The sequence below is a fragment of the Pteropus vampyrus genome, unplaced genomic scaffold (genome assembly GCF_000151845.1).
Source record: "Pteropus vampyrus isolate Shadow unplaced genomic scaffold, Pvam_2.0 Scaffold27, whole genome shotgun sequence".
Lineage (NCBI taxonomy): Eukaryota > Metazoa > Chordata > Mammalia > Chiroptera > Pteropodidae > Pteropus > Pteropus vampyrus.
Window position 1 is genome coordinate 7,786,535 of NW_011888808.1, and position 12,262 is coordinate 7,798,796.

A 12,262-nucleotide genomic window follows, 5' to 3' on the forward strand; every position below is an offset into this window, starting at 1 on the left:
GCTTCACCTTAACTATTATAACTATTACCATGACTAAATTCCCTATAGTCATAGCACCTATGCCCTAAAATATCTCATAGCACATATAAGCACTCTATCCAATGAGTAACAAATTAAAGTTAAAATAAGTCTTGGGCAATTGCAAATTGACTTGACAAAATAAGACTCCCATGGATCCTCCCCCACAGCAAAAATAGTTATACAACTCAATGTAAATTCTATCAGGATTGAAACTCATTATATAAGACCTTCTCCTTCAGAGAAGGAGTTGTTATTCCTACTACTTTTTCATTTATAATCCAATCTGGCCTGTTTATGCTTAGAAAGAATCAATGACACCTCATAATGATTACCACGACCATAATGCCACTTAAAGCCATGATCCCATCCATTGAGGTTTCCATAAATAATATTACTGAAACTACTGACTTATCCATCAGCAACAGGTAAATATTTTGCTGTTACAGTTGAGGCTAATATAGTCTCTTCAATACCAATTTCAACATCTTTTCAGATAAATAGATAGCATGTATTTTTATCATGGCTATCATGAGGTACCCCAGTAGCTTTGACAGCTCACGCAATCTTTGCAGGCAAGATCTTCACCACGTCCAATTCTATTTAACAGTGTAGGTATAACCTTGCAGTGATTACATCCTCTTCTGAGGAAATTCATTTGACATACTCATTCAGGACACAAAAATACTCATGAAGTGGCTCACAAAAAAAGAGATGGGCATTTCCTTACACACAGCAAAGATTCACCACCTCATTTAAATTTCCGAAAACTATGTGATAAACTAAGGGTTACTCTATATCAAGAAACAGTTATTAAACCTCACAACATCCACACTATTAAAACAAGAGAAGCATCTTTTAGTATTTGCTGGGGGGAGGTCCTAGAGGCAAAATATTTCTCATTTACAAATTTCACTTAAGACGTTTTATTCTATTACTTGTAAATTAGACTATCTTGAATTAGACTCCCTTCAACAAAATGTGCTAGTATCTGTACAAATTGCAATTTAACAGACACTTCCATTAGTGACAACAGAGACTCCTTCTCTGTAGAGGTTATAGAGACTTGGTCTCATGGTTCTTAGAATCTTTAGCCTTTAAGTTTTTTGCCAGAAGTTGCCCATGAGTTTCTAATACAAGAAACTGCCCCCTCTTGGCTTTACAATATATGTCACGAAAGTGACAATTCCTGACCCTTCATACCACTATGCATTGGGTCATGGAAGTAGCAACCCGCAAACTTGGCACAGCAATCAAAGCCCCTTGGTTCAGGATGAAGGTAAACATGCACCTTCTTGCTTATTCCACCTCGAAGAGTAAGTATCTCCTCTATTTTTGACAGATGTCATATTGCTGGAGTATGTCACTCCTTTCCCAGACTTCTTGGTTATCTTAAGAGCCCCCTAGGATCATCTGATTAAACAGAGAATGGAATTTATGTAATTTGCAGATGGCATCACCATCATTGCAAATAATAGAGCTTAGTGGGAAGTTGCTGTTTTCCACCTACTAACCAGGAAATTCTAATAAAAAATGAGACCCAAGGGTCATCACAATTAATTAAACTTCAGGCAGTCATCTTAGCACTGCATACTCTGGCCAACCATCAGCCCCATCTGCATATTTTTACAGACTTTTGGGCCATTGCCAATTATGGTGGAATGAAGGACATATAAAGATGAAATGATGAGTAGATATGTAATGAAGTAGAATATTAACAATATAATATAAGTAGCAAATACAATGTTTACTGTAAAATACTTTTAATATTGCTACATGTTTGAAAATTTTACAATAAAATGTGTAGAAAAAAGTTTAAAAACCATAAAAAAGGAGAAGGAAAAAATGTAGACTAAAGAAATAAAACAACCTCTTGTGATGCTTTCATTTTAACAGAAGCCTGGTTTATAAGAAAAAAACTATAAAGGAAATTTTTGAGAATTTTGGGAATATTTAAATGTGGAATGAGATTTAAATGATACCATTTATAGACATTTTACATGTAATAATGGTATCACTTTTGGTAGGAAACACACTTATACTAAGGAGTTACATAACTAGAGTGAAGTTTTATGATATGTACAATATACAAAAAAAAATCAAATGGTTCAGCAATGCAATTATGGAAGTAAACAAAAGATACAGACAGATAAATATAAATGGATAGAATCTATAAATAACCCCCAAATATAACCCCCAAAATGACGACTGTTTAAACCTATGTGGTAAATTAAGAATTATGATCATTCCATCTCTTTTAAACTTTTCTGACTCTTTTTTCTTAAAAGAAGAAACTACAAGAAGAAGTGATCTGGTTCAATGATTGATTAGAAATGAGAACTCAGATGCTAGAAACTAGTACTTGAATAATTTTACATTGACCTTAATGTGGGATATTTTAGATTAAAATGCTTTGTATCTATCATTTTTTTGCAATTGTGTTTTTCTTCTCACTTTCAGATTGTGGGAATCAATTCTGATAGAGACTTTAATATGTAATGGGTATATTTTGTCTTCTTTTATTCATGTCTTCTGACTCTTACATTTGTCTTACATTCACCCTCCTGTATTGTCCTCTACATAGAAAATGATCATCTTCTCTTCTTAATTTCATTCAAAGAAATTCACTTGCTACTTTGACCACAAGATGTCCCCTGCCACCAGCTACTTCAGTGAATTGCAGTGTAAACTGTTAGTAACGCTGTGTTCATTAACATGATATTTAAAGGATCCTATATGTTGATTAAAAGCAGAGCCTAAAGAGACTTTCTTCTGAAATGAAATTAATTGTTTAGAAAATACCTACCACTATACAAACAAGCAAACAAAATAGAATTAATTTAATTTAATTTGCTTATAGATAAATCTCCATGAATTTGATATAATAATTCTTACTAGTCAATGTTATGCTCATCCGTGAGTTGGTGAAAAGAACAAGGAAAGTAGCTATGTCTGTATGGCGTGATATTTGTCGTGTCAGCATTCTATAATGTAAAAACTCCAAACCATTATTTCTTCTTTGCCTTTATGATATTCGTTAGGGACTGAATGTTTATGTTCCCCCAAAATTTATATGTTGAAACCCTAACCACAAACGATGGTATTTGGAGGTGAGAAGTTTGGGAAATAATTTGATTTAAGTGAGGTTATGAATGTGGAGGCCACACAATGGGATTAGTATCCCTAAAGAAGCAGTAGAGACACCAGAGCTTCTCTCTGTCATGTGAGGATACAGTGAAAAGACTGTTTAAGCTGCCTAGTCTACATTATTTGGTTATAGCAACCTGAGCAGATTAAGCAGTATTCTATCTCCTAGGAGAACACAAATAGTTCTAAAAGGCATTCTCATCGCTAATAATTCACTATAGATTAACAAACTATTTTCATTTTAAAAAATAAGACTAAGAAACAAATTAAGAAAATATTTTTTTAAGTCTGATTTTGAAATATTGCCTCTCAAAACTCACCCTTATCTATGCATTTTTTGCTGCTAGTACAGGGACTCTCAATGCATGTCTTCATTGTCAGCTGACCATCACTTCAGTTCTTCCAAAAGCAATGCCCAGGGGAATATTGGCATTCCGGAAGAGGAATAAACCACAGGCTTCTTTATGTTTCCCTGCTTGATCGTGTCAGCACCACTTCTGCAAAGACTCTATCAGTGGATTCCAGCTAAAACTGATTCCACATTACTATAACCAGCGCCATGAAATCTTCTCAGAGGCATCAACATCAACTGATGGGTGCCCCAGTCCCAAAGTTTGAATCCCAGCTGCTAAAAGATCAAGTCCTGCAGTGCTGTAGAAGCCCTCCGTCAGACAAGCAGAGTAACACAGGGGCTTGAGGTGATATGCTGGGAGTGTGTATGAAAAATGTCTTCCGCAGCTTCAGCTGGACCACAAAAATATAGGACAGGTCATCCACATTGACTTTTTCAGTCCACCCATTGCCTCATTTAAGTCTGCCTAAGCCCTACGCTGTCTCATGGTAATGGTTAAACATAATATAAAAAAATGATGTAACACCAGAAGTAAAGTAGAACGAGCTATATTCCCTGATGTAGCTATTACTCTCAAGGCTATAGCTAATATGAACCTTCTTTCTCTAGTAACCTTCATGCTGGGTTAGCACTTCGGCTGGTTGGTCTCCTCGTTCAGGAGAGAGTGGTGCAGACATAGATCTTCAAAACAGCTAACCACCTGCTTACTTAACCCTTGTCAGGCCATGGTCACTGCAACTGCCAGCTGACTGTTGTCACCAAGTTCAGACTTATTCTTCCTTGTCCGATAATGTAGCAATATCTCTAGCACCTCATTTTATTCCAGGCAGTTCACTCGTTAGTTAGAGTCATGCCTTTCCTTGCCTACCGATCCATCTGCAGTCAGAGCCCAAAACGAACTGATAATACTCATAGTATTTGTTCATGCAAGTATTTGGTTCCTCTACCTCATAGAGAAACCAGGATCATTAATCCCTCACAGACTAAAAAGGATGGGAAATACAAAGTTTTCAATTGGTCACTGAAAGTGATGGTAATAGAAGGCAATCCTATGATCACGCCTTGATTTCTGGATACAAGCCTTCTACCTATTGACCTCTCAGCAAGATATAATCACCATTGGTTCAACATCTATACCATATCATGTCTAACATACTACTCTAATAGCACATGTTTTATACCCTATCTAGTGATTTAGCTGAACTTTTAAGAGAACCTCCCAGAGCTCTACTGGACACGCACAGTGCTACTTTGGCAGTGCGTTATCATCCGGTTCTGAGTCTCTGTTCCTCAGGGGCTTTCATCTAACTTTCAAAATTTAATAGTCCTAACTTTATTCATTTGTTCCTGGTAGCAGTTTCCTGCAAATACTGTTTCTCTGATATTTTAGCGCCCACCACTTTTTATTCCCCCTTTCAATCCTCCATTACATGTTTAAATAATCCTTTTCTGGATTTTGTCAAAATAACTGGTGCACTTTCTGTCTTTCGGACTGGTGCTGGAGGGAGGAGAAGAGGCTGAAGAAAAAGAAAATTTGTCAGAATAATTGGAAGTATATCAGGGCAGTAGGTTAAATTGAAATCCAATTAGCCAAGAATTTTCCTGAAGCCCATGAAAATATGGTACCTTGCTGGATGTTGTCATTGGAAGATAGGTATTAGCAGAAGGAACAGAGAAAAAAAACAATAGAGAAATTCAACTCTTGAAAAGGTCATCATTTTTCGGTGGACCAAAGGAACAATGGAGAAATAGCTTGGGAACTCAAAAGGACTCTGCTAGATGATGTGGTCCAGAATAGACTTTATGGGAAGTACAAATAAACTGTCTTTAATGGGAGTTATACCAACCAGATGCATTTGTAACTGGGTGACAGAATTATTGGTGGCCCCAATGATCAGGAGTTGCTACTGTAAGTTAATGACAAAAGACCAGGAATACTACATGTCCTGTAATACAGGGGATTCTCCAGGACAAGAAAAATCTGTCTCTCTCCAAAGGCCATTAGCAATCCTAATGAGAAACACTATCTCAGATACTATTTTTAGTATTTTTCCTATTGACATATTTTTTAAATCACTTTCTTGCATTTTATCTTATACGCCATATGGCTCAGGTAATACTTTAGTAAATGAAACATTTAACTAATGAGTCTAAAAATATCAGCTGAATAAATCGTAAGCATCAAACTCATGAATTGTGTAATATATAACTTTCAAATTGTACAAGTACTTTCTATTAATCTTATTCAATTTGGAAAGGCACAGATATTCTCAAGATTTCAAAATTATTTATGTCAAAACAGTACTAAATATATGCAGATTTTCTCAGTGGAATCAAGCAGTTTTGTAAATGTTTTGCTTTTGAAATAGTGTAAGATTTTGAGTTCATTTCTTCACAAATTTCCCACTTATCATTCTTTCCTTCATAAATATTTAGATGAAGTAGTCAGAATATAAACCTCTTAGTACAAAGAAGAACTGAAAGACAAAAATGTAGATTATCTATGGCAGGAAAGAAAATGGTGCTGAAGCCAAGCTACTACCTGGTAATGCCAGAATTAAAATGTCCTATGGTTTGTATCTGATCCAGTTGTGAATGTGAGGACTTTGCATACAGATTTGAAATAAGTAAACAGCACAGGAGCAGAAAATTCAGAGCAAACAATATCTAATTTTAAAATACGTGCCTATATTAAATGCAATCTTGTGTATAGGAGAAAAGTCTCTCATCCCAAACTTTGTACAACTAAACTGTTTGCCTGATGTAATTTATAGCTTCCTCTGAAGAGTAGAAAGCATTTCTATTAAAACGCTCAAGTGTTGTTTTTTTTTTTATGATTTTAAAGAGATTAAGAATTCATTCTAGGAAATAAGAATTACCTACCTAGCTGACAGATCATCCATCCTTATTATCTTTAAGGAGCTATTTCTCTTTCACATTTGTTGTTTGTGTGTATTGTTTTTGTATATAAATGCCTCTATGAATAGTAAAAACCTTTGAAATGGCTTTTTTAAGTATCTCTTCCCTTTGGCAATTTGCAATAATACTTGAACAACTATAGTCAAGTTAATGTAAATGAAGATAATTATGAGCAGAAACAGCGCTTTCGTGTTGAAATAGTAATAAATATCAAGCATTGAGGGTTACTGACTTCTAAGCAGCCACACCGAAATTTTCTGGCTATTTTATAATGAGATAGGAATTCCCACCTGGAGTTATGGAGATTGGCTGAACACATGATACCTAATACCAGACAGATGAATCGACAGCAGTTTATTAATCACATATGCTCATAACTCGTGAGAGAATGGCATAGCAAGCCACACAAGGCAACAGGGGAGTTGCACTTAGCAACCTAGTGAAGAAGCAGGAGCCATGGGAGGCAGGCTTGTAGTATGGAGGGGGCGGAGGGACTCCTGGTCTCACAGGGGAATGTGATTGGCTTGCTTGAATAAATCTGAGGATGGCAGGGAAAAGAAACTTGCTACTGACAGAGGAGTCTGTGAGAGGTCCAAAATGAAGAAAAGTGAATTTAGAAGCCAAATAGATCCAGAGCATAGCTTGAGTTGCCCCACCTGGACGTCCCTGCTGCCTTTCACTGGTTCGAAACACTGGAGGTGAACTTAGAACACTTTGAGAAAACTGCTTCTAAATCAAAGTCCACGATGTACGCGGCTTTTGCTGGGGTTTCTGCTTGCCCAAGCACAGGAAGTTCAAAAATAGAAAGTGACCTCTCATAAACCTAATTTATATCCATATGTGAAGTAATTTTATAAAGTTCTTCTTTGTAGGTGAAATCATTGAGTAATAAACTATTCAAACTCTCTTAACCTGAAATAAATTTCAGATAATTCAATGTGATATTGAAGCATAACTTAAATGTATTTAAATTCCAGTTATAAAACTGCACCAATAATATAGTAGTTTATAAAATAAAATTTTGGACTTAAGTTATAGAAAAACAGTGCATTTAAAATGTTGCTTTTAAAAATAATTATTAATCTCCACTATGAAAAAAATATTACCTGAACTTTAGGTAGTTTAGATAAAAATTGTATATTTAGAAGAATATATTTCCAATTCATCAAAAAATATTTTCAAAGAAATTTTAAGATAGAAATATAAACTCTTATAATATGCATAATTGCATAACTCTTAAAAAGTATTTTAAGCTTTTTATATGCATTCATACTTTCAGAACTGTTAAGTGGGAGAAATTTCATTATACTGAATAAGTACTTAACCATTTCTATGGAAATATGAACCACAGCAAAACATAAAATCTCAAGAGCCTTGAACATAAGATAATAAGTAGAGAAATCTGGAGAATACATAATATAATTTTCTCTACCCTGTTCAATATTCATTTTTTTAAGTTTAACAGATTTTACCCCCTCAATATTTATCTTCTTTTTTTTTTTTAATCTTTATCTCATATGCAACTTAGTTTAGGATTCTATCTATTCCATCATGATCCTAGCCTGCCTTCATCCTTTGGGACAGATTTTCCTCAGTCTAAAAACACAAATAGATCATGTTACTTCTCTTCAAATTCTTCAATAAATTTTAATATCCTTCAAATTCAAAGGCATTAATCAAAGGTATGTCCTTGGAGATCTGGCACACATTGAATTTTCCTGTCTCATTCTATTAATGTGTCATTCATCTATCCCTTCATCTATTCATCCAGCCATTCATATTTATAGACCGCTAATGATTGGTCACACATTGTTATAAGGCTAGAGGTGATATAGCATGGCTCTTGCTCTTGTGTAAATGTTGTTTATCAGTGGGTAAAATACAATGAAAACAAAAACAAATTTTAAAAGATAATTTTAGAGAATGATATAAATCTTTAAATGTAATGTAGTGACACAATTTTTTTGGCACTGGGATTTGGTCACCTCACACCAAAACAGGACAGTCAGGACTGGTGCTTCCCTCACTAATGCATTTCCTAAATATTTAGTAACGGGAGGGTTTTCTGACCCTCCCAGGAGGTATGCATAGGAGATACCAAAGCAGCTTGTAAATAACAGACCCAATAAAATGTTTCCATCTCCCTGAGCCTTTAGATTCCTTTTTCTGCAGCATGCCAAAGATGTCACCTTTTGACATTTTCTTGTAATTTTCAATCATCAATTTTATTTTAAAATATGTGTGCACTGCATTGAGTACCAACACAGATGCGACCAAGAAACCCAGCAGGCAAAGCGTTCAGTGTATGACTTGGAGTAGGTAGACTACTATTTTTCATAGCGAAGGAAAAAACAAAGGATAGGAAAAAAGAAAGACATTATTCCTAATTACTGTTCTGAAACGTGAATGATAAAAATGAAGGAAATTAACCGTAGGCTACTAGTTAGTCAAGGTTACAATTAACCAGAGTACTGAATAGTAACTCCATGCCCAGGTGTATGAATCTAAGTCTAAATCTAAAATCTAGGTGATTGCATCCATATTAAAGAAATTGGCTCTACTAAGACTAATATTTCTTCTTACCCAGTTTAATACCCTTAAAATTGATTCTCACATAAGCTCTTCAGAATCCTACTAATATAAATTAGAGTGGGCTTAGCCTTTCAGTGTATAGGCTATCTCTTTATAGAATAAATCTTGAATATTAATGTTTAAGATTATGTTGGAATCTAATTCATTTTGTACTTATAGGCAATAAGATGTGGTGGTGAAGGGGAGGAGAGTCTGGAGGAAAATCGATATCCAATTTTGATAATAAAGTTTTTGAAAATATTTTTTATAGCACATGGAGGGCTGTTTCCCTCAGATGTGGTGGGGTGGGGCCGTCTCCCCTGAAAGGTATTCAGAGGAATTTCAGGATTCAAAATTTTCAATCTCATTCACAAGCACCCAAATTACCTTCTCCTATGACACAAAGTTCCAATCTCTTTTTTTTTGTTTTATGTAAATGGATAGATAATGGTATAAGAGGGGTGCTTCAGAATAACACTGATTTTGTTTTTCAATTACAGCTGACAGTCAATATTACTTTATATTAGTTTCAGCATATAGCATAGTGGTTAGACATTTATATAATTTCTGAAGTGATACTCCAATTAGTCTAGTATCCACCTGCAGGCTTGTTGAAATAGATAATAATATAGATATGTGTAATTATAGCAGATTGAAAGGGGATTTGCAAGTAAGAAACTGAAACAATGAATGAAGAATTGTCTTCAAGAATTTTGTGGTGAAGGGCAATGATATCATATTCTATTTATTTTAAAGTAGAAGAGATTTGAACACACATTTACTTCAAGAGAAACTTGCTAATATAAAAAAGGAAAAGTTAAAGATGTAGGGAAAAGAAAGTCTAAGAGAGGAGATGGAATAGAAGTTTAAGCACAGATGGTAGGATTAACATCCAAGAAAGGCAGGGACAGAGCAGAGACATCTAAGTTGGCTTCAAGTAGAAATAAGATTAAAACTGTTAGGTCAGTATGTCCAAGGAGCTCATAAGAGAGAACCTTAATTTTTCTCTGAAAAGAGAAAATTAGTCTGTATAAAGTAGGACAAGGTAATTTATTAGATATTGTATAAAACAGTGGTAAATGTCAATCTACATGAATTTTCGAAATCTAATAGTCACATGTAGCTTAACGACTAGGGTACATTCTGAGAAATGTGTTGTTAGGTGATTTTGTTGTTGTGCAAACACCATAGAGTGCACTTACACAAACCTGGATGGTGTGGCCTACTGCCCCTAGACTGTCAACCTATACAGCATGTTACTGTGGCGAATTCTGTAGGCAACTGTAATGCATTGTGCTGTAACATAATGATGGATACCACATCACCAGGTGTAATGCAGGAGCTCTAGGCCAAGAACCTGCACCTAGGCCTTAGATATTCCAAAAAAAACACCAGGTGGACCAGGAGAGTGAGATATGCCATTTATTACTCACAATATGAGGCTTCAGCACTTGGTCGGTTGAAGCTGCAGGAAAAGGCAGCCAGCCAAAAGCAGGCATTGTTTCATATGAGAGCAGAGGGGAGGGACATTGCCTCATCTCGGGGAATAAGAGTCTTCCTCCGTAGAGGAGAGCCGAACGTCCTGCCTAGCTAGTGTTGGGGAGGACTGGACCAACCATGTCCTCGAGCGGGGAAATAATGTCCATGGGAATGGCCGAAGGGGCAGATGGTGCCCATAGGAGCAACAGGAAGTGTCCCTGGGGGCAAGCACGGCCTGGAGAATGCTTTGTTCGTTGTCCTCCTTGAGGCTGCTGACCCTCAAGCAGTCCTCTGCCTCCCATGTCCATGGAGGGGCTATATTTGAATTAACCCTACACTGGGAGATAGAAAATTTTCAGCTCCATTATAATCTTATGGAACCACCATTTTATGTGCAGTCCGTAGTTGACCAAAACATCATTATGCAGTCGTGATTGTATTTATCCCAACTACCTACATTTCACCTAGACAACAAATAATGAAGCAAAATTGACTATTATCAAATCTTTTCTATGTGTACTTATTTATATGAAAGCATAAAAATAGTAGCAACTTTAGCATCTAAAGTCGTTATATTTTGCATCTTATTTTTAAAATGCTATGATTAGTCTGACTCCAATAAGAGCATCTAATTAAGTTTACATCATAAAAATGTTGATATTGCAAAGGCAATAAAATGTATGGAAAATATTAATGTCAATGATCACTTTGCTTGCATTTTCCTGTAATTATAAATCAGTTTAATTGCTGAATAAACACAAATAATCTATACCTCAATCTTAAAAAGACACTTTAACTTTACAAGATAGATTTGTAAGTAGTTTAAATGACATAAAAACAAGGCTTTTATTCACTATTCTTTTCCACAAATATTTCAGGTGCTGTATTTGCCAAATAGACATAGAAATAATGTGTTTTTATTTTAATTTCTCATCTAACAGATATTTTTTGTTTGTTTGAAAGCCAGATGTTAAGAATATGTTTTTCTATAATTGTTCAAAATCTTACTTTTTTAAAAAATTTTATGTTAATCTTTGAATACTAAACACAATTTAAGCTAAAATAGGCAGCTGTTTTTAAAAAAATAAAAATAAAAATAAAAACCTCCTAGGGCACATTATTAAGAAATGTGGCAGGAAAAATATGAGTGGAATATGCCTTTGTTATAGATTTTTCTATTGATGCCTAAACTAGCTACAAGTAGTTTGGAAATTTGAAAATCTTTTTTTCTCTTCTGTCACAGGCATTGGCACATCATTGTATTTCCTACTTATCATTACTATTTTCTTCATATAGAATAAGGAGATGTAAGATATCTGATATTCAATATTCTCGTAAAGCAGCAAGTGTATATTATTTAACTAAGTCCTTATCTGATCACTCATCCCAAAAAGAAAATAATTCATATATACCTGAGTATATTCAAGAGCAAGGCTATATCTCAAATATTTCACTAAGAATAAATCCTTTCATCTGCAAGTGGCCTTTCTTCTAACTTTTTTCTTAGTCAAATAATCACAAGCAGGAATATTTCCTGGTGAAAAAAATCAAAGAAATCTTTTTGGAAGTTTTCTCAATGGAAAAATATATGCTTTACATTTGTAAAAGTTAAAGTAAAATATCAGACATGGCCTTTGATTTCAAGAAGGTGAAAATCTATCAGGAGAAGCAACATATTTATACCTAATGTAACAAAAATAATTATTGTAGTATATGAGCCCAAATAGTTTTCACTAAGAGAATGTAAGATAGTCATCCTAGGCTCTGAAGACCTCA

General features: G+C 34.9%; 1 long non-coding RNA gene across 1 annotated transcript in view; it reads left to right on the forward strand.

Annotated features, from left to right (window-relative positions):
• LOC111737455 overlaps positions 1-6,523 on the forward strand; it is an 11,207-nt gene extending 4,684 nt beyond the window's left edge. Inside the window, exon 3 of the long non-coding RNA XR_002779442.1 lies at positions 3,513-6,523. This is a non-coding gene — a long non-coding RNA (uncharacterized LOC111737455). The remainder of the gene's footprint in view (positions 1-3,512) is intronic.
• The last annotated feature ends 5,739 nt before the right edge of the window (positions 6,524-12,262 follow it).